At 46.0% G+C, this 21,810-nt stretch overlaps 1 protein-coding gene and 1 long non-coding RNA gene across 4 annotated transcripts in view; one reads left to right on the top strand and one right to left on the bottom strand.

Annotated features, from left to right (window-relative positions):
• Window positions 1-21,810, bottom strand: part of CRB1 (crumbs cell polarity complex component 1) — a 307,060-nt gene that overhangs the window by 249,833 nt on the left and 35,417 nt on the right. The window lies entirely within an intron of this gene.
• LOC134956905 (uncharacterized) lies at window positions 5,446-16,760 on the top strand. 2 transcript variants are annotated; one of them, XR_010186282.1, is made up of 3 exons: window positions 5,446-5,702; window positions 10,222-10,406; window positions 16,467-16,760. It is a non-coding gene; the product is annotated as an uncharacterized LOC134956905 (long non-coding RNA). The 2 variants fall into 2 exon arrangements; XR_010186283.1 differs by lacking the exon at window positions 5,446-5,702 and adding an exon at window positions 5,709-5,769.

Genomic DNA, 21,810 nt, shown 5'->3' with positions numbered 1-21,810 from the left:
ATGCTGACATCTGGTCCGGACTGAAGGACCTGACAACGATTACGGACATGTCGTCTACTGTCACTGCATATGATTCTCTCACCATTGAAAGAATGGTGGAGGATTATATGAGTGACCGCATCCAAGTAGGCACGTCAGACAGTCCGTACTTATACTGGCAGGAAAAAGAGGCAATTTGGAGGCCCTTGCACAAACTGGCTTTATTCTACCTAAGTTGCCCTCCCACAAGTGTGTACTCCGAAAGAGTGTTTAGTGCCGCCGCTCACCTTGTCAGCAATCTGCGTACGAGGTAACTTCCAGAAAATGTGGAGAAGATGATGTTCATTAAAATGAATTATAATCAATTCCTCCGTGGAGACATTGACCAGCAGCAATTGCCTCCACAAAGTACACAGGGAGCTGAGATGGTGGATTCCAGTGGGGACGAATTGATAATCTGTGAGGAGCGGGATGTACACGGTGATATATCGGAGGATGATGATGAGGTGGACATCTTGCCTCTGTAGAGCCAGTTTGTGCAAGGAGAGATTAATTGCTTCTTTTTCGGTGGGGGTCCAAACCAACCCGTCATTTCAGTCACAGTCGTGTGGCAGACCCTGTCACTGAAATGATGGGTTGGTTAAAGTGTGCATGTCCTGTTTATACAACATAAGGGTGGGTGGGAGGGCCCAAGGACAATTCCATCTTGCACCTCTTTTTTCTTTCATTTTTACTTGCGTCATGTGCTGTTTGGGGAGTGTTTTTTGGAAGGGCCATCCTGCGTGACACTGCAGTGACACTCCTAGATGGGCCAGGTGTTTGTGTCGGCCACTAGGGTCGCTTAGCTTACTCACACAGCTACCTCATTGCGCCTCTTTTTTTCTTCTTTGCGTCATGTGCTGTTTGGGGAGTGTTTTTTGGAAGGGCCATCCTGCGTGACACTGCAGTGCCACTCCTAGATGGGCCAGGTGTTTGTGTCGGCCACTAGGGTCGCTTAGCTTACTCACACAGCTACCTCATTGCTCCTCTTTTTTTCTTCTTTGCGTCATGTGCTGTTTTGGGAGTGTTTTTTGGAAGGGCCATCCTGCGTGACACTGCAGTGACACTCCTAGATGGGCCAGGTGTTTGTGTCGGCCACTAGGGTCGCTTATCTTACTCACACAGCTACCTCATTGCGCCTCTTTTTTTCTTCTTTGCGTCATGTGCTGTTTGGGGAGTGTTTTTTGGAAGGGCCATCCTGCGTGACACTGCAGTGCCACTCCTAGATGGGCCAGGTGTTTGTGTCGGCCACTAGGGTCGCTTAGCTTACTCACACAGCTACCTCATTGCGCCTCTTTTTTTCTTCTTTGCGTCATGTGCTGTTTGGGGAGTGTTTTTTGGAAGGGCCATCCTGCGTGACACTGCAGTGCCACTCCTAGATGGGCCAGGTGTTTGTGTCGGCCACTAGGGTCGCTTAGCTTACTCACACAGCTACCTCATTGCGCCTCTTTTTTTCTTCTTTGCGTCATGTGCTGTTTGGGGAGTGTTTTTTGGAAGGGCCATCCTGCGTGACACTGCAGTGCCACTCCTAGATGGGCCAGGTGTTTGTGTCGGCCACTAGGGTCGCTTAGCTTAGTCATCCAGCGACCTCGGTGCAAATTTTAGGACTAAAAATAATATTGTGAGGTGTGAGGTATTCAGAATAGACTGAAAATGAGTGGAAATTATGGTTTTTGAGGTTAATAATACTTTGGGATCAAAATGACCCCCAAATTCTATGATTTAAGCTGTTTTTTAGGGTTTTTTGAAAAAAACACCCGAATCCAAAACACACCCGAATCCGACAAAAAAAATTCGGTGAGGTTTTGCCAAAACGCGGTCGAACCCAAAACACGGCCGCGGAACCGAACCCAAAACCAAAACACAAAACCCGAAAAATTTCAAGTGCACATCCCTAATGGTAAGCCTACAAATTGTGTCACTATAGCTCCAGAGTTATGACTATAAAAATAATTATAATAATACTGTACAGAGAAGATATTTGTAATATAATCTTTGAATTTTTCATATACTTTATATAGTCAAAATTCTGGCTTATATGTTAGTATGATAGGAAAGGCTCTGCCCCACCTCACCTCACCGCACGTCACTGATATATATATACACACTAGGTGATTCATCGCGCTTGGGGCGTGCAACATCATTATTATATGGAGTATTAGCGGCAATCATAATTTAGTGAGTGGCGAAATAGTGCACGTTCAAAGGGCATGCGATGGTTAAGGGGCCGTAGCCCCTTGCGATGGCATGAACAGCACATGCAGTGCCTAATGAATCCTCTAGTAGGTGCCGTGTTTGGCACAGAGGCGGGTGCGGGGGAGACGCGGATGGGGGAGTGGGTCGGGGGGGTGCCACGGGTGGGGGAGGGGTGGTTGCAGGGGTTTCGTGGGTGGGGGACGGACGGGTGCGGGGGTGCCGCAGATGGGGGAGGGTGGGCGGAGGTGCTATGGTTGGGGGAGGTGCGTATGGGGGGTGCACGGAGGGGGAGGGGTGGGGAGGTGCTACGAGTGGTGGAGGTGCAAGTGCGAGGTCCCTGCGGATGGTGGAGAGGCGGGTGCGGTGGTGCTGTGGGTGGGGGAGGGGCACTGTATATACAGCCAACCATTTACACATGATACACTGTCTACATACCCCATGCACACACTATATCCAAGACATCACACACTCATTCTCTGGGAGCGGGAGCAGCAACGCTGTAGTGAACTTGATGCGCGCTCCCGCACACTTGCTGCTGCTCCTGCTGTCCGGGTAACGCCGGTGGGGGCTGGGAGACGGGGTCGTGGCTAGTCTGCAGCAGCAGGTGACGGGAGGGAGTGCGCCACTCAGTGACTCTGGGCGTACCCCCTGCAGCTGACAGTGAGGCGGGAGTGGGGAGACAGGGAGCCGCGGTGGCTGCAGCAGCAGCTACGGCGGGAAGCGGCCTCATCCTGTGGGTGGTCTCAGCCGCCCTCCTAACCGCAGCACAGGAGACATAAAACAGGGAGGAAGAGGACGCGGTGGCTGACAGTGAGTCTGGAGAGGGGAAACGGGGCCACAGCGGCGGGAGGCGGCCTCATCCTGTGGCTGGGCTCAGCCGCCCTCCTAACCGCAGCACAGGAGCCGGGAACTGGGAGGAGGGGGACGCGTATTAGGCCAGATCTGTGACTCTATGACTGTAACTCCACCCAGCACTGTGACTCCGCCCAGCGTTAGGCACACAGGCACAGAATCACAGATCTGGGCTATTATATAGGAGATGAAACAAGAGAAGAGTAAATGAAGGCTGTATAGGTATGAAATTATATAAGGGGTCATTGGTTTGTGATGGGTAAATGAGAGAGCTTTTGCTAGTTAGATTAGCCTCCCCCTTGGGGGGTTTGGTTTGTGTTGCATTAGCCTATCCGGGTGTGTGGGGGAGGTAACAGTAAGGGGGTATATAGATAGGGAGGCAGCAGCAGCGCTTCCTTTTTGGGTACCTGGAAATCCTGCCTGCCCTCCTCTTTTTTGTTTGGTTGATGCTCTCTGATTTGGCTACTATTTGGCTTTCAATTTCAATTTAGCTTTCAACAGGAAGGCGCTTTTGACCAGCGGCCACATGGGGCATAAATGGTCTTTGAGGGGCAACTACCCTTTCCAAGGACGGCTCGTGAGTTCTGCCCGGACGGGGGGGACGATGGGGCACTTTCGTAGGAAATGGTCACGATATGCCATAGTAAAGGGTAGTGTTTCCCTTATCAGGACAGGTTATTCTTTTGGCCGGATGAGGCGTTTAAGTCGCCTCATATCAGAAAGTTGGGCCGTTTAAGTCTCCGCCATTATTATATAACATCAATTGGCTAGAGCTGGTCATCAAGCGCTTTCCTTGCCATCCCTTACCAGAAGGGTAATTCCACTTAATAAATACATTAATGACCTTTTAAAACTTACGCAGTTGTTGTCCGTGTCTTATTGTGTCTGTGTCATTTATTTTAGAAGATAAGCTAGCTTAATGGTTATGCAAAGGTAATCACAATAAATCAATAGGCACCTTAATGACAGGACCGCCTCCTAGTGCAATAGTATATGAACTCCACCAATGTGCAGTGTACAATTATAGGGTAACCTGTACCATATAGAAAATATAAAACAGCTTATCTTCAGTCTTTTACTGGTCCTATGTGTTTCTCAATTTCAAAGGGTTATTTTTAAGAGAGCAAATCTTTCCAATCTGAAAAATAGGATTTGACAAAAGTGCCTCCTAGTGCAATAATATATGAACACCACCGGTATCTGGAATGGAATGGTAGATTATTTAAATGTATGGGCATACACATATGTTTTTGTAACCCCTTGTTTTATATTGGTTACACTATGTCTGCCTTTTTCTTGTGTTTTTTATGTACTGTGGATTTGTATAAAAAAAAAAATTTTAAACTTCATGTTAACAAGGACTTCATGTGTATCATTACAGGGCTTCAGATAAGCTGCTTTATATGTATACATCTGGTATGGGTCCACCTGTATTTTTTCTGTTTCTACAATACACCCTGGTTGTCATGACTGTAGTTTTGTGAACCCAGTGTATATGTGTCGTACGTGCAGGTAACTGGAGGACTATGTGTATTTTTGGCTGGTCTATGGGAAACAGTGAGATGAAAAGGTAAGGAGCAACCCCTGACCAGGTGTAAAACCTGGGCCTCGGTAGAGGGAGCCGTATCCTGACCACTGGATCACCAGGGACTTGGTGTTGATAGCAGTATGGTGAATGTATACCCGGGGATTCTTTCGAAGGTCAGCTAGAGGGGCTGGTTTTGTGACGGAACTGAGGTGGTTGAATGTAAGTCTTACTCATGCAGGCAGGTAACTACAGTATGTAATGGGTTCTCTGGAGTTACGCAGATCTGGGAGGAGAGCTGGTTACCAGCGTGCCTGATTCGGGCTGGTTACCAGGGCACTATGGACCGGGCTGGTTACCGGTGAGACTGTGAGAACCGGGCTGTTTTCTGGCGTGCCTGAACCGGGCTAGGACCAGATATGACTGGACGGGGCTGGTTACCGGTTATGACTGGTAGCGCACTGTGAACCGGGCTGGGTACCGATATAACTGGTAACGCAACTGTAATCCGGGTTGGTACCGGATATAACTGGAAATGCAACTGTAATCCGGGCTAGTACCGGATATGACTGGAAATGCAACTGTAATCCGGGCTGGTAATGGATATAACTGGTAATGCAACTGTAATCCGAGCTGGTTCTGGATATAACTGGTAACACAACTGTAATCCAGACTGGGTAGCAAAAGAGCAGAGGTTTACAGGAACTAAGGTAATTAAGGTTACCTCTTAGGGAGCTCAGCTATTAAGGTCAAACTGAACTGTGTGACTTAAGGAACTGGCAGTTTCTGTAACACAGGTCTCTCTACTTATACATCTTGGTACCTGTTGATTGGTGTCAAGTGATTCAGGGAGTACCAGGCTGGCACAGGATTGGATAGCTCATGGTCAGGTAATCAGACCCTGTCACATCAGTACTCCAGGTTAGACTCTGATGTGGAGTGAGGCTTAGCTGGCCAAATAAACACTGGAGCCTGAGCTTCTAAAAATGAACAGAGGATGCTGACTTTTAGGCCTAACCTCCAGATTGCTGAACACAGTGAAGAATCAAATGCTGCTCACAGCTGATTATTGATTACTCAGAGGAATTCCTACTCAGATGGCTAATCAAGGGTAAGCAACACAGATTTGCAGTCTTTATGCTTAGCTGAAGAAAATGCAGGTTACAGGATATGCTGAGGTAATCCACAGAATATGAGAAATACGGTCAGGTTCATGACACTGGTACTGTTCATATTGCAATAGGAGGCACCTTTGTGAAACTCTATTTTTTAGATTTGAAAGATTTGTTCTTTAAAAAATAATCCTTCGAAATTGAGAAACATGTGGGGACCAGTAAAAGACTGGAGATAAGCTGTTTTATATTTCCTATATGGTACGGGTCCACCTATAATTGTATACTGCACATTGGTGAAGTTCATATACTATTACACTAGTAGGCGCTCCAGTCATTTCTCTTGTTTTAGATTGGAGTAGTTGGTGTGTATGAAGACAAGGAGCTGAGCCATCCCTTACAAGTGGATTTTCCTATGCACAACACTGGTTTTGGACTTTTAAATTGTTATACACTGGTATGGCGCAGAATTTGTTTATATAGATACAAACAAGACAACTAAAAAACTAAAGGAGGTGGTGCAGGGTCCGGAAGGGGTTAAATAAAAACACTCACTTATAGAAATGAAAAAAGAAGGGTTGTTTTATTCTTCAAGATAAATCCATAACAGTCAATCTGACAGCTGCAATAGTATGGGGCCACTGCTTCCCAGACCAGCAATAAGCTATCCCCTGTCCCCCCCAAACACAATTTTGAGCAATGTCGGATGAATAGCCCAGTGCAGAGGGCAGGGTGGGCCTCACTTCCTAAAGGGCCTGCCCCTTACCTTAGGTATGTGCCGTACGGAGAGAGGAGTTACTGCCTCTAATTAACAGACAGCTGTGCATTTTTTTCTGATTCACTGCTGTCTGTGAATCATAGGTAGCTTACAACCAGTGTAACTGGCACTGCCAGAGTCTGGGTGACTGAGTACCAAACTAAGGAAAGCACAAGGGGCAGAGGCACCTGTCATGTACAGAGCAGAGGCAGCTGTGTTCCTTCCACCACCAAGGTACATGCCTTGCCCCCTGTTTTCCACACCACACAGGACATTGTGATTGTACCCCTATCACCCACTGTCTCTTCCTGTCAAACATTTCCTCCCCCTGTCACCCTCTGCCTCCCTTTGCCTTATGCTGTCACCCTCTGCCTCCCCTTGCCTTATGCTGTCACCCTCTGCCTCTCTGTCACCCATTGCAGTATGGCATTATGTGAACTTGGTTTGGCATATTGTGAATTTGGTTTGGGGTGGAGGAGAAATGCCAAATTATATTTTTGCAGCTAGTCCCACCACTCACAAGTTCCGCCACTGCAGGTTAAAAATCATAAAGTGGCGCTAAAGTGGAACAAACAGTGCTCACACTGTCACTGGGTGGCTAGAGCTTACCACAAGCTTATTGCAGCCGCCCGCCATCTGTATGGGTGGGGTAGTCTGTTTTTTCTTTAAGAACTTGCAGCCATCTGTGATCGCTGCTGCTGCCACTGCATTACAGATAAGCTACCGCTAGACTCCTTTATATGTTGTTCATGTTTCTTCCAACCTTTCATAAATTTTATAATTTCTCACATTTTCATGTGCATATTTACAGTATATACATCTTTTTAAATATCTACATGTAAAATCTTTGTCCTCCCATTTTTATATATCCAGCTTTTGTATAAATAAAATATGTTATCATTTTACTTGGGCTATCTGATCCACTTTTTAATCTATTTTCTATGACCTCAATATTTTCTTGCTATAAACCTGACACAACCAGTCGCTGATACCTCTATTCACCTGTTTTATGTTCTATTTGCATAGTAACTTTCCATTGCTGTACATTAAGAGGTTAGCTGATGCCCTTAAATTTAGGGAGTGTCTATCCAATAGACTAATTTTGACAACCCATACTGTTGCTAGAAGACGCCTCACAAGTGACGCTGTACCCCCTCCATATGGATATTTATATATCCAAATTCAAAACAAGCAGCGGCACCCAGAGTCTTTGAAGCAGATCTGTATTAACAATACAGTGACATACCAATGTTTTGGGGCTACACCGCCCCTTTTTCAAGCTGAACAAATAAATAAATATATATATATATATATATATATATATATATATATATTAACATGTACCATCTCCTGGGGTAGATGGCAGTGCACAGTGGCTGGGCGATCACACTAGTCCAAGGTTTCTGGTGCAGCTGGCCTCAGAATGCAGACAAATTAAATAAAACATCGAAATAAACACCTTGCCACCTAATGCTAACTAAATATAAGTCACTCCTGACTAACGCTACAAAACCATAAGCAACGTATCACCCAGTATAGCTCCCTTTTATCCAGTAGAAGGTTTTCTCTCAGAGACTGTGCTGTCCCTTTTGCACAGGCAATGAGAGAGCAAAATATCAGGCTAGCATCCTTTTAACACCCTGATGCAGGTGAAATCCCTAATTAGATTGCTCTGAAGCTACAAGTTCTAAGACCCAGACTGGGCCTAATGAATGGAGCCCGTCCTCCTTTCTCCCATCCATAACCCGGGAATCCTTAACCAGCTCTTACTAAAAGCCAAAAAGCTCTCATCAGAACAAACACAACATTCCTTGGGTTTAAATCACATAGGTAAGAAACTATTCCAGTGTTCTTGTCACTATATATATATATATATATATATATATATTTTTTTTTTTTTATATATATATATATATATATATATATATATATATATATATATAATATATATATATATATATATATATATATATATATATATATATTTATTTTCATCAGAAGTGACCAATACAGAAAAAATGATGTTTTGTTTTTGCTTGTGTTTTGAATTGTTTGGTTTTATATAATTTGCTAATTGTTTGACAATGGAGTTGCTACACTTGGGTGTTTATGTATAAACTGAATCCCCTGGGATATTTCCCTTCCTCTGTCAGGCTGTGACATCAGATATATTACAGGATTCCCAGTGTTTGGGATTGAATACAATTATATGTTTAACTAGGGGTTGAGGCTGTTTGTTGGCTTCACTTTAATCCTTGATTGTTTACTAGGTTGTCGTGGTGGCATTACCCGTGTTTTTAAGGTTGCCGTCAGTTTGGAACGCATTGGGGCCGCAGTGGAACGCAAGGCATTTCCTGCTGTGTGGTATTGTGTTCCACAGCGTGATGATGACGTCCGGTCACTTCCAGAAGCGCTAGTTCCGGGGTTCAGACAGCGCAATATTTTGTTCCTGATTTGTCACTAATAGATGCACATATTCAAAGGCTTGATTTGGTTTATGAGTTAGCGCTGTGATGCTGGAGCTGGAGATGATCTGTAGGGAACTATATTTGTGATGTTATGTACTAGCCTAACAAATTAATTTTTATACCTTCCCATGATGCAACACTGTCCTGACGGGGAATACTGGGTAATGACCTGGGGTATTTATAGGTATACAGTTGGTGATGGTGCTTCAGTCTGCCTCTGGGCTGCCTTGGTGACATAATGCATTGCTACAAGTCCTGATGATGGTCCCTAGTGGACCGAATCGTCACGTCGACTAAACCTCTCTTGCACATTTGCACTTTACTATGGTCTGTAAGTAATAAATAATTTTCCGCTACAAGCAAAATGTTGGTTTTCTTTGGATAATTGAGTGCCCATTCTTCAATTAATATATATTAAAGACATGGTTGTCCATACGGACATCACAGGTTTTACCAAATCCATTCCTGTTCCTCACTTTATGACGAAACCACCAGGTTGCTACAAATGCCCCCGATGTACCACTTGCTCACATATGTTGACTGGCCCATCATTTAAGCATCCACACACTTCAAAGAACATTTTTTTGAAGCATACCTTGTCGTGTCTTTCCACTCATGTGATCTACATTATAATTTGCCCATGCAATTTGTATTATGTTGGCAAAACGATCCGTACAGCTCGCGAACGCATGGCCCTCCATAGGTCTTCAATTGGAAAGGCCATTGCCAGCGGGAATTCAGATCAACCTGTGGCCCGGCATTTCCAACAACTGGGCCACTCGCTATCCTCACTAAAACATATGTTAATTGATCACATTCCTCCTTCATTACGTGGAGGCGACCGTAGTGGAAAGCTATTAAAATGTGAAATGAAGTGGATACACAGTCTCAATACAGTATCTCCAGCTGGATTGAATGAACGCTACAACTGGAACACTTTTCTATAAGGGGTGGTCTATACACCCATTCTTTATGCTTAACATTTAGCTTGTCCAATGCTTGCCTTTCTTTGTATCAATATATACTTAGAGGCAATCCATCGGACAATTAGTCCTGTCTCCTCTGCTTGGTCATGAGTGTTTATTTGTTCAAGTTCAGACATTAATGGTTAATTGTTTATTTTGCCACTTTTTCATCTAATGTCCGTTTTTCTCATGTCATTTTTCCCTCATTGCAGTGTCTGCGTGCGTGCACCTGCGTGCGCGCACATACTGCAATACATACATGTGCCACCTTTATTATTGTTCCTAGCCGACCTATAATTACAACTGACTATGTGCCTTTTTCCTTTAGCCGCTGTGGGAGGCCGGGGAGATGTCTCAGCCCGGAGCGTCCGGTTGCCAGGCAACGCTCGACGCTCTCCTGGATCACCGCCGGCGCCCAGCGGCATGACGTCATCGGCCAGCGCCCGTCACGGACGGACTCCATGCGGGACGCCGCCGCTACCCGGCCTCTCTCAGCGACAGGGGGGTATTTAGGTGAGTAACGTGTGTTATCTCTGCTTTACCTGTCTACTTTATTCAGCAGCATGTAGCTTGAAAACGGTACCTGCGAGTACCGAAACGTTGCTTTATCTGATGCTGTGATGATTTTTTGAATCAATACATATTTCTCTATCGTCCTAGTGGATGCTGGGGTTCCTGAAAGGACCATGGGGAATAGCGGCTCCGCAGGAGACAGGGCACAAAAAGTAAAGCTTTTCCAGATCAGGTGGTGTGCACTGGCGTCTCCCCCTATGACCCTCCTCCAGACTCCAGTTAGATTTTTGTGCCCGGCCGAGAAGGGTGCAATCTAGGTGGCTCTCCTAAAGAGCTGCTTAGAAAAAGTTTAGCTAGGTTTTTTATTTTACAGTGATTCCTGCTGGCAACAGGATCACTGCAGCGAGGGACTGAGGGGAGAAGGAGTCAACTCACCTGCGTGCAGGATGGATTGGCTTCTTGGCTACTGGACATCAAGCTCCAGAGGGACGATCACAGGTACAGCCTGGATGGTCACCGGAGCCGCGCCGCCGGCCCCCTTGCAGATGCTGAAGTCAGAAGAGGTCCAGAATCGGCGGCTGAAGACTCCTGCAGTCTTCTAAAGGTAGCGCACAGCACTGCAGCTGTGCGCCATTTTCCTCTCAGCACACTTCACACGCGGTCACTGAGGGTGCAGGGCGCTGGGGGGGGGCGCCCTGGGAGGCAAATGTAACCTATATAAAGGCTAAAAATACCTCACATATAGCCCCCAGAGGCTATATGGAGATATTTAACCCCTGCCTGATTTCTCTAAATAGCGGGAGACGAGCCCGCCAGAAAAGGGGCGGGGCCTATCTCCTCAGCACACGGCGCCATTTCCTCTCACAGCTCCGCTGGTCAGGACGGCTCCCAAGTCTCTCCCCTGCACTGCACTACAGAAACAGGGTAAAACAGAGAGGGGGGGCAAATTTATGGCGATATTTTGATATAACAAAGCAGCTATAAGGGAGCACTTATTATAAGGCTATCCCTGATATATATATATATAGCGCTTTTGGTGTGTGCTGGCAAACTCTCCCTCTGTCTCCCCAAAGGGCTAGTGGGTCCTGTCTTCGTTAGGAGCATTCCCTGTGTGTCTGCTGTGTGTCGGTACGTGTGTGTCGACATGTATGAGGACGATATTGGCGTGGAGGCGGAGCAATTGCCAAATATGAGGATGTCACCCCCTAGGGAGTCGACACCGGAATGGATGCCTTTATTTATGGAACTACGGGATAGTGTCAACACGCTAAAGCAGTCGTTTGACGACATGAGACGGCCGGACAATCAATTAGTGCCTGTCCAGGCGACTCAAACACCGTCAGGGGCTGTGAAACGCCCTTTGCCTCAGTCGGTCGACACAGACCCAGACACAGGCGATGACTCCAGTGGTGACGGTGACGAATCAACCGTATTTTCCAGTAGGGCCACACGTTATATGATTTTGGCAATGAAGGAGGCGTTACATTTAGCTGATACTACAGGTACCACTAAACAGGGTATTATGTGGGGTGTGAAAAAACTACCTATAGTTTTTCCTGAATCAGAAGAATTAAATGACGTGTGTAATGAAGCGTGGGTTGCCCCTGATAAAAAGCTGATAATTTCAAAGAAATTATTGGCATTATACCCTTTCCCGCCAGAGGTTAGGGAGCGCTGGGAAACACCTCCTAGGGTGGACAAGGCGCTAACACGCTTATCTAAACAAGTGGCGTTACCCTCTCCTGAGACGGCCGCACTTAAAGATCCATCAGATAGGAGGATGGAAAATATCCAAAAAAGTATATACACACATGCAGGTGTTATACTACGACCAGCTATAGCGACTGCCTGGATGTGCAGTGCTGGGGTAGTTTGGTCAGAGTCCCTGATTGAAAATATTGATACCCTGGACAGGGACAATATTTTACTGTCGTTAGAGCAAATAAAGGATGCATTTCTTTATATGCGTGATGCACAGAGGGATATCTGCACACTGGCATCACGGGTAAGTGCTATGTCCATTTCGGCCAGAAGAACTTTATGGACGCGACAGTGGACAGGCGATGCGGATTCAAAACGGCATATGGAAGTTTTGCAGTATAAAGGGGAGGAGTTATTTGGAGTCGGTCTATCAGATTTGGTGGCCACGGCTACAGCCGGGAAATCCACCTTTCTACCTCAAGTCACTCCCCAACAGAAAAAGGCACCGACCTTTCAACCGCAGCCCTTTCGTTCCTTTAAAAATAAGAGAGCAAAGGGCTATTCATATCTGCCACGAGGCAGAGGTCGAGGGAAGAGACAGCAACAGGCAGCTCCTTCCCAGGAACAGAAGCCCTCCCCGGCTTCTACAAAAGCCTCAGCATGACGCTGGGGCTTCTCAAGCGGACTCGGGGACGGTGGGGGGTCGTCTCAAAAATTACAGCGTGCAGTGGGCTCACTCGCAAGTAGATCCCTGGATCCTGCAGATAATATCTCAGGGGTACAGGTTGGAATTAGAGACAGATCCACCTCGCCGTTTCCTGAAGTCTGCTTTACCAACGTCCCCCTCCGAAAGGGAGACGGTTTTGGAAGCCATTCACAAGCTGTACTCTCAGCAGGTGATAGTCAAGGTACCTCTTCTACAACAAGGGAAGGGGTATTATTCCACTCTTTTTGTGGTACCGAAGCCGGATGGCTCGGTAAGGCCTATTCTAAATCTGAAGTCCTTGAACCTGTACATAAAGAAGTTCAAGTTCAAGATGGAGTCACTCAGAGCAGTGATAGCGAACCTGGAAGAGGGGGACTTTATGGTATCCTTGGACATCAAGGATGCGTATCTCCACGTTCCAATTTACCCCTCACACCAGGGGTACCTCAGGTTCGTTGTACAAAACTGTCACTATCAGTTTCAGACGCTGCCGTTCGGATTGTCCACGGCACCTCGGGTCTTTACAAAGGTAATGGCCGAGATGATGATTCTTCTTCGAAGAAAAGGCGTATTAATTATCCCATACTTGGACGATCTCCTAATAAGGGCAAGGTCCAGAGAACAGCTAGAGATGGGATTAGCACTGTCTCAAGAAGTGCTAAAACAGCACGGGTGGATTCTGAATATTCCAAAATCCCAGTTAATGCCGACAACTCGTCTGCTGTTCCTAGGGATGATTCTGGACACGGTTCAGAAAAAGGTTTTTCTCCCGGAGGAAAAAGCCAAGGAGTTATCCGAGCTTGTCAGGAACCTCCTAAAACCAGGAAAGGTGTCTGTACATCAATGCACAAGAGTCCTGGGAAAAATGGTGGCTTCTTACGAAGCAATTCCATTCGGCAGATTCCACGCAAGAATTTTCCAGAGGGATCTGTTGGACAAATGGTCAGGGTCGCATCTTCAGATGCACCTACGGATAACCCTGTCTCCAAGGACAAGGGTATCTCTTCTGTGGTGGTTGCAGAGTCCTCATCTATTGGAGGGCCGCAGATTCGGCATACAGGATTGGATCCTGGTGACCACGGACGCCAGCCTGAGAGGCTGGGGAGCAGTCACACAAGGAAGAAACTTCCAGGGAGTATGGACGAGCCTGGAAACGTCTCTTCACATAAACATTCTGGAACTAAGAGCAATATACAATGCTCTAAGCCAGGCAGAACCTCTGCTTCAAGGAAAACCGGTGTTGATCCAGTCGGACAACATCACGGCAGTCGCCCATGTGAACAGACAGGGCGGCACAAGAAGCAGGAGTGCAATGGCAGAAGCTGCAAGGATTCTTCGCTGGGCAGAGAATCATGTGATAGCACTGTCAGCAGTGTTCATCCCGGGAGTGGACAACTGGGAAGCAGACTTCCTCAGCAGACACGATCTTCACCCGGGAGAGTGGGGACTTCATCCAGAAGTCTTCCACATGCTGGTAACCCGTTGGGAAAGACCAATGGTGGACATGATGGCGTCTCGCCTCAACAAAAAACTGGACAGGTATTGCGCCAGGTCAAGAGATCCGCAGGCAATAGCTGTGGACGCGCTGGTAACGCCTTGGGTGTACCAGTCGGTGTATGTGTTTCCTCCTCTGCCTCTCATACCAAAAGTATTGAGAATTATACGGCAAAGAGGCGTGAGAACGATACTAGTGGTTCCGGATTGGCCAAGAAGGACTTGGTACCCGGAACTTCAAGAGATGATCACGGAAGATCCGTGGCCTCTACCTCTAAGGAGGGACTTACTTCAGCAGGGTCCCTGTCTGTTTCAAGACTTACCGCGGCTGCGTTTGACGGCATGGCGGTTGAACGCCGGATCCTAAAGGAAAAAGGCATGCCGGAAGAAGTCATTCCTACTTTGATTAAAGCAAGGAAGGAAGTAACCGTGCAACATTATCACCGAATTTGGCGAAAATATGTTGCGTGGTGCGAAGATTGGAGTGCTCCGACGGAGGAATTTCAACTGGGTCGATTCCTACATTTCCTGCAATCGGGATTGTCTATGGGTCTCAAATTGGGATCTATTAAGGTGCAAATTTCGGCCCTGTCGATTTTCTTTCAAAAAGAATTGGCTTCAGTCCCTGAAGTCCAGACCTTTGTTAAGGGAGTGCTGCATATACAGCCTCCTGTGGTGCCTCCAGTGGCACCGTGGGATCTCAATGTGGTTTTGGACTTTCTAAAATCTCATTGGTTTGAACCACTAAAAAAGGTGGATTTGAAATATCTCACATGGAAAGTGACCATGCTTCTAGCCCTGGCTTCGGCCAGGAGAGTGTCAGAACTGGCAGCTTTATCTTACAAAAGCCCGTATCTGATTTTCCATTCGGACAGGGCAGAACTGCGGACTCGTCCGCATTTTCTCCCTAAGGTGGTGTCAGCATTTCATCTGAACCAGCCTATTGTAGTGCCTGCGGCTACAAGTGACTTGGAGGACTCCAAGTTACTGGACATTGTCAGAGCATTAAAAATATATATTGCAAGGACAGCTGGAGTCAGAAAATCTGACTCGTTGTTTATATTGTATGCACCCAACAAGATGGGTGCTCCTGCGTCTAAGCAGACGATTGCTCGTTGGATCTGTAGCACAATCCAACTTGCACATTCTGTGGCAGGCCTGCCACAGCCTAAATCTGTAAAGGCCCACTCCACAAGGAAGGTGGGCTCATCTTGGGCGGCTGCCCGAGGGGTCTCGGCATTACAACTTTGCCGAGCAGCTACGTGGTCAGGGGAGAACACGTTTGTAAAATTTTACAAATTTGATACTCTGGCTAAGAAGGACCTGGAGTTCTCTCATTCGGTGCTGCAGAGTCATCCGCACTCTCCCGCCCGTTTGGGAGCTTTGGTATAATCCCCATGGTCCTTTCAGGAACCCCAGCATCCACTAGGACGATAGAGAAAATAAGATTTTACTTACCGATAAATCTATTTCTCGGAGTCCGTAGTGGATGCTGGGCGCCCATCCCAAGTGCGGATTATCTGCAATAATTGTACATAGTTATTGTTAACTAATTCGGGTTATTGTTGAAGGAAGCCATCTTTCAGAGGCTCCGCTGTTATCATACTGTTAACTGGGTTTAGATCACAAGTTGTACGGTGTGATTGGTGTGGCTGGTATGAGTCTTACCCGGGATTCAAAATCCTCCCTTATTGTGTACGCTCGTCCGGGCACAGTACCTAACTGGAGTCTGGAGGAGGGTCATAGGGGGAGGAGCCAGTGCACACCACCTGATCTGGAAAAGCTTTACTTTTTGTGCCCTGTCTCCTGCGGAGCCGCTATTCCCCATGGTCCTTTCAGGAACCCCAGCATCCACTACGGACTCCGAGAAATAGATTTATCGGTAAGTAAAATCTTATTTTTTTGCATTTGGAGTGCCGCAGCTTGTTTGCCTTTCTTTATATATATATATATATATATATATATATATATATACTTATTTGTAAAGAACCTTTATTTTTTATAGATCCGCTTAATATGGAAAGTGATGGCTTTTATATGTGCCGTCCGTTTGATTAAGTTGGTCTCCATTGCCTACAAACTGTGAGGCTTTGATACCTGCATGTGACTAGCCGAGGCTGGACCAGAGAAATAAACATATCCATCTTTTTTATGGATAGAAAAAGAAGCATGGCGGAGATTACAGCACAGTACTTCCGGGAGGCATAATCGCTGAGCAGCGGTGGCTATCTTCTGTGTGGTTGCCATGAAGGATGGAGATGGAGTGTGCTGGGGAGAGAGGCAGCTGCGGCGGTGACCAGTCCTCTTTCCTGTGATGAAAGGAAGGGGAGCGCAGTCCACATCCACCAGTTCTGACACCGGGGACTCCCCCATGCAATGAAGGATTCACCAAGAACACAGCACACCATGCTATAGGAAACATTGTAAAACAAAATAAATACTCCGGCCAAGGATTTGTCTCTGCGTTTTGCTTTTATATTTTCCAATCAGGGACGGTTCAGGGGCTTTGAGCGCCCCGGGCGGCAATAGGGCGCGTGGCTTCGTACAGGGGGCGTGGTCATTTACGCCCCCTGTACAGACTACTGTAGCGCTCTGAAATTATGTGCGGTGCTCGATGACGTCATCGCGCACCGCACAGCAAAGGCCCTCTCCACGAAGAGAAATTAGACGCGTAGCGTCTAGTTCCCTTCGTGGAGAGGACCTTTGCTGTGCGGTGCGCAATGATGTCATCGCGCACCGCACAGTAAAGGTCCTCTCCACGAAGGGAAACTAGACGCGCGTAGCGTCTAGTTTCCCTTCACAGCAGCCAGCGGCAGCGGGGGGCACAGCAGCAGCGGATCTTGCCCTGGCGCGGCGCCCTCCGGAAGGCAGCGCCCCGGGCAAAAGTCCTGCTTGCCCGTGACAAGATCCGCTACTGTTTCCAATGTGTATAAAGTAGAGATGAGCGGGTTCGGTTCGTCGAGATCCGAACCCCCCCGAACTTCACGTGGTTTATACGGGTCCGAGGAAGCCTCGGTTCTTCCCGCCTAACACGCAAAACCCGAATGGGGGAAAACTTCATCATCCCGCTGTCAGATTCTCGCGAGAGTCGGATTCCATATAAAGAACTGCGCGTCGCCGCCATTTTCACTCATGCATTGTCGATTGAGCGGAGAGGATGTGGCTATGTTCTCTACCTGAAATGCTCAATATCTGTGCTCAGTGTGCTGCATTGTGGTGACCACCAGTAATATATAGTAGTACAGTACAGTAGGCCATTGCTGTATCTTGCAGCTCCGTGTCAGACTCAGTTCTAGTATCCTGATCAGTGCTCAAAATCTGAGCTGCATTGTGGTGACCAGTATATAGTAGTACAGTGCTGCATTGTGGTGACCACCAGTATATACTAGTACAGTACAGTAGTCCATTGCTGTATCTTGCAGCTCTGTGTCAGACTCAGTTCTATTCTCCTGATGAGTGCTCAATATCTGTGCTGAATTGTGGTGACCAGTATATAGTAGTACAGTGCTGCATTGTGGTGACCACCAGTATATAGTAGTACAGTACAGTAGTCCATTGTTGTATCTTGCAGCTCCGTGTCAGACTCAGTTCTATTGTCCTGATCAGTGCTCAATATCTGTGCTGTATTGTGGTGACCAGTACATAGTAGTACAGTGCTGCATTGTGGTGACCACCAGTATATAGTAGTACAGTACAGTAGTCCATTGCTGTATCTTGCAGCTCCGTGTCAGACTCAGTTCTATTCTCCTGATCAGTGCTCAATATCTGTGCTGCATTGTGGTGACCAGTATATAGTAGTACAGTGTTGCATTGTGGTGACCACCAGTATATAGTAGTACAGTACAGTAGTCCATTGCTGTATCTTGCAGCTCCGTGTCAAACTCAGTTCTATTCTCCTGATCAGTGCTCAATATCTGTGCTGCATTGTGGTGACCAGTATATAGTAGTACAGTGCTGCGTTGTGGTGACCACCAGTATATAGTAGTACAGTACAGTAGTCCATTGCTGTATCTTGCAGCTCCGTGTCACTTCTAGTGTCCTGAACAGTGCTTAATATCTGTGCTCAGTGTCAGTGCTGCATTGTGGTGACTAAAAGTCCAGTGTCTTGTGCTGCATCTTGCTGCTGTAGGGTGCTGTGGTAGTGTCCTGTCACTGTGCATAGGTCATCATCATTCCAGTCACAGTGGTATCTGGTATCTATCTAGTGGTATTTAATTCCAGACATTACTGCCGTCTAATTCCAGATATATTACTGGCATATAATTCCACACATTAAAAAATGGAGAACAAAAATGTGGAGGGTAAAATAGGTATAGATCAAGATCCACTTCCACCTAGTGCTGAAGCTACTGCCACTAGAAGTGCCATCAACGTCGTCTGCCAAGGCCGATGCCCAATGTCATAGTAGAGGGCATGTAAAATCCAAAAAACAAAAGTTCAGTAAAATTACCCCAAAATCTAAATTAAAAGCGTCTGAGGAGAAGCGTAAACTTGCCAATATGCCATTTACGCCACAGAGTGGCAAGGAACGGCTAAGGCCCTCTCCTATGTTCCTTATGACTTGTGGGTCAGCTTCACATGAGGATGGAAGCACTCATCCTCCCGTTACAAAAATGAAAAGAGTTAAGATGGCAAAAGCACAGCAAAGAACTGTGCGTTCTTCTAAATCACAAATCCCCAAGGAGAGTCCAGTTGTGTCGGTTGCGATGCCTGACCTTCCCAACACTGGATGGGAAGAAGTGGCTGCTTCATTTTCTCCCGCCACTGGAGCTGCCAGGAAAAGGATAACATTTCCAAAACCACCCGCTGGCAGTGATGCAGGGCAGTCAGGAGCGATAGCTGACATCTGGTCCGGACTGAAGGATCTGCCAACGATTACTGACATGTCGTCTACCTTCACTGCATATGATTCTGTCACCATTGAAAGAATGGTGGAGGATTATATGAGTGACAGCATCACTGTAGGCATGTCAGACAGTCCGTACGTATACTGGCAGGAAAAAGAGGCAATTTGGAGGCCCTTGCACAAACTGGCTTTATTTTACCTAAGTTGCCCCCCCCCCCTCCAGTGTGTACTCCGATAGAGAGTGTTTAGTGCAGCCGGTAACCTTGTCAGCGATCAGCGTAGGAGGTTACTTCCAGAAAATGTGGAGAAGATGATGTTCATCAGAATTAATTATAATCAATTCCTCCGTGGAGACATTCACCAGCAATTGCCTCCAGAAAGTACACAGGGACCTGTGATGGTGGATTCCAGTAGGGATGAATTAATACTCTGTGAGGAGGGGGATGTACACAGTGAAAGGGGTGAGGAATCGGACGATGAGGAGGAGGTGGACATCTTGCCTCTGTAGAGCCAGTTTGTGCAAGGAGAGATTGATTGCTTCTTTTTTTATGGGGGCCCAAACCAACCAGTCATTTTAGCCACAGTCGTGTGGCAGACCCTGTCGCTGAAATTATGGGTTTGTTAAAGTGTGCATGTCCTCTTTATACAACATAAGGGTGGGTGGGAGGGCCCGGTGGGAGGGCCCAAGGGCAATTCCATCTTGGACCTCTTTTTTTTTTTTTTTTATCTTTGCATCATGTGATGTTTGGGGCCAATTTTTTTAAGTGCCATCCTGTCTGACACTGCAGTGCCACTCCTAGATGGGCCAGGTGTTTGTGCCGGCCACTTGTGTCGCTTAGCGTAGTCATCCAGCAACCTTGGTGCAAATTTTAGGACTAAAAATAATATTGTGAGGTGTGAGGTGTTCAGAAAAGACTGGAAATGAGTGGAAATTATGGTTATTGAGGTTAATAATACTATGGGATCAAAATTACCCCCACATTTTATGATTTATGCTGTTTTTGAGGGGGCTTTGAAAAAAACCACCCGAATCCAACAAAAAAATTTAAGGGAGGTTTTGCCAAAATGCGTCCGAATCCAAAACACAGCCGCGGAACCGAATCCAAAGCCAAAACACAAAACACAAAAAATTTCCAGTGCACATCACTAGTATAAAGCCATAGCCTCCCATTATTGCTATATACAGTATCTTTTAATGGTTAATCTCACTCTTACCAATATTTAACCATGTTATGGATTATGGTAATGGGCTAAGGATGATTGGGGCAGATGTATTAACCTGGAGAAGGCATAAGGAAGTGATAAACCAGTGATATGTGCAAGGTGATAAAGGCAGCAGCCAATCAGATCCTACTGTTAATTTACATATGGGAGCTGATTGGCTGGTGCCTTTATCACCTTTCACATATCACTGGTTTATCACTTCCTTATGCCTTCTCCAGGTTAATACATCTGCCTCATTGTTCTATAAGTGTGTTTTGTTTTGTTTTGTTTTGTTTTGTTTTTTTAAATCTCTTTATTAATTTTCATTAAGCGATTACAATGAAAACATGTACGAAAAGATGCAGTAAGGTAAACAAAAAACATAACAGCGGCCTGTGACATAAAGAACAGGGAAGGCATTCCAATTATAATGGAGATTTACTATTAGCCAAGATACTAATGAACCTCAATATACAAGAAAAAAAATATAGTAAAAAAAAGAAAAGAATCCCAGTAACGTCCAATGTCCACGATCAGGATCACTGTAAAAGGAATGAAAACCATCCAGTTAAATGGGATAAACTTCTGTACTGGAGGTCCGCTTCGTATATGTCTCACTGGAGTCCATCCTAGGACTCCATTGAGACATATACGATTTCTAGGCAGAAAGACGGCAGTTTCCGACTTTTTTAAGTCAAATCATGATTCGACCTATTCAATGGGTCTGCCGTTTTTCCGACTTTTCAGCAATTCCAACTTGTTGGAAAACACGTGGATTGGCAGATTAGCAGCGGATCCACGTGTTTTGTTGGATTTGCGGCCAAATCCGTCAGGTTTGTGGTCCGTTTTGGACAATGTCAATCTAACTTTATAAAAAGGCGGATTGACATTTTAGAAAACGCCCAAAACCTTTCGGATTTGGCCTCAAATTGAATACTGAACTGTCGTATCCTTTCCATCGGAAAGGATCCGACATCAATTGAATAGACCCCATGATGGTAAAAGACCGTTGTTGTAGAAAGTATCTTATAAAGATCCCTACGCATCAAAACATACATGAAACAAATAAAATAACAATTTAAATAGGGGAGAGGAGATGTAATACAACAAGAAAGGGGAAGGTGAGGGGGACGGAGAAGAGAAAAGAAAAAGAAAGAGCGAGGCTTAGAAAATAACAGTTACTATTAATGTGTTTAATTAAACATTTTATGAATATTATATTTTTAGAGAGAGTTCTATGGAGCATATTTGCCAATAATCAGGTTTTAGACCCAATAATTATAATTTATTATTGATGCTTTTTGCGGCAATAAGAAATTATGCACCACCGACATATATCATACTGAACAAGTCCGTCCCTGCAATGTGTAAGAAGTGAAATTATTGCTAATGCAAACATTCACGTCTCTGTTGGGACTCTGCGGCACTACTGTACATGTGCTATTTACTGACCA

This window comes from Pseudophryne corroboree, chromosome 9 (assembly GCF_028390025.1).
Source record: "Pseudophryne corroboree isolate aPseCor3 chromosome 9, aPseCor3.hap2, whole genome shotgun sequence".
Taxonomy (NCBI): domain Eukaryota; kingdom Metazoa; phylum Chordata; class Amphibia; order Anura; family Myobatrachidae; genus Pseudophryne; species Pseudophryne corroboree.
This window is presented reverse-complemented; position numbering and strand designations above follow the sequence as displayed.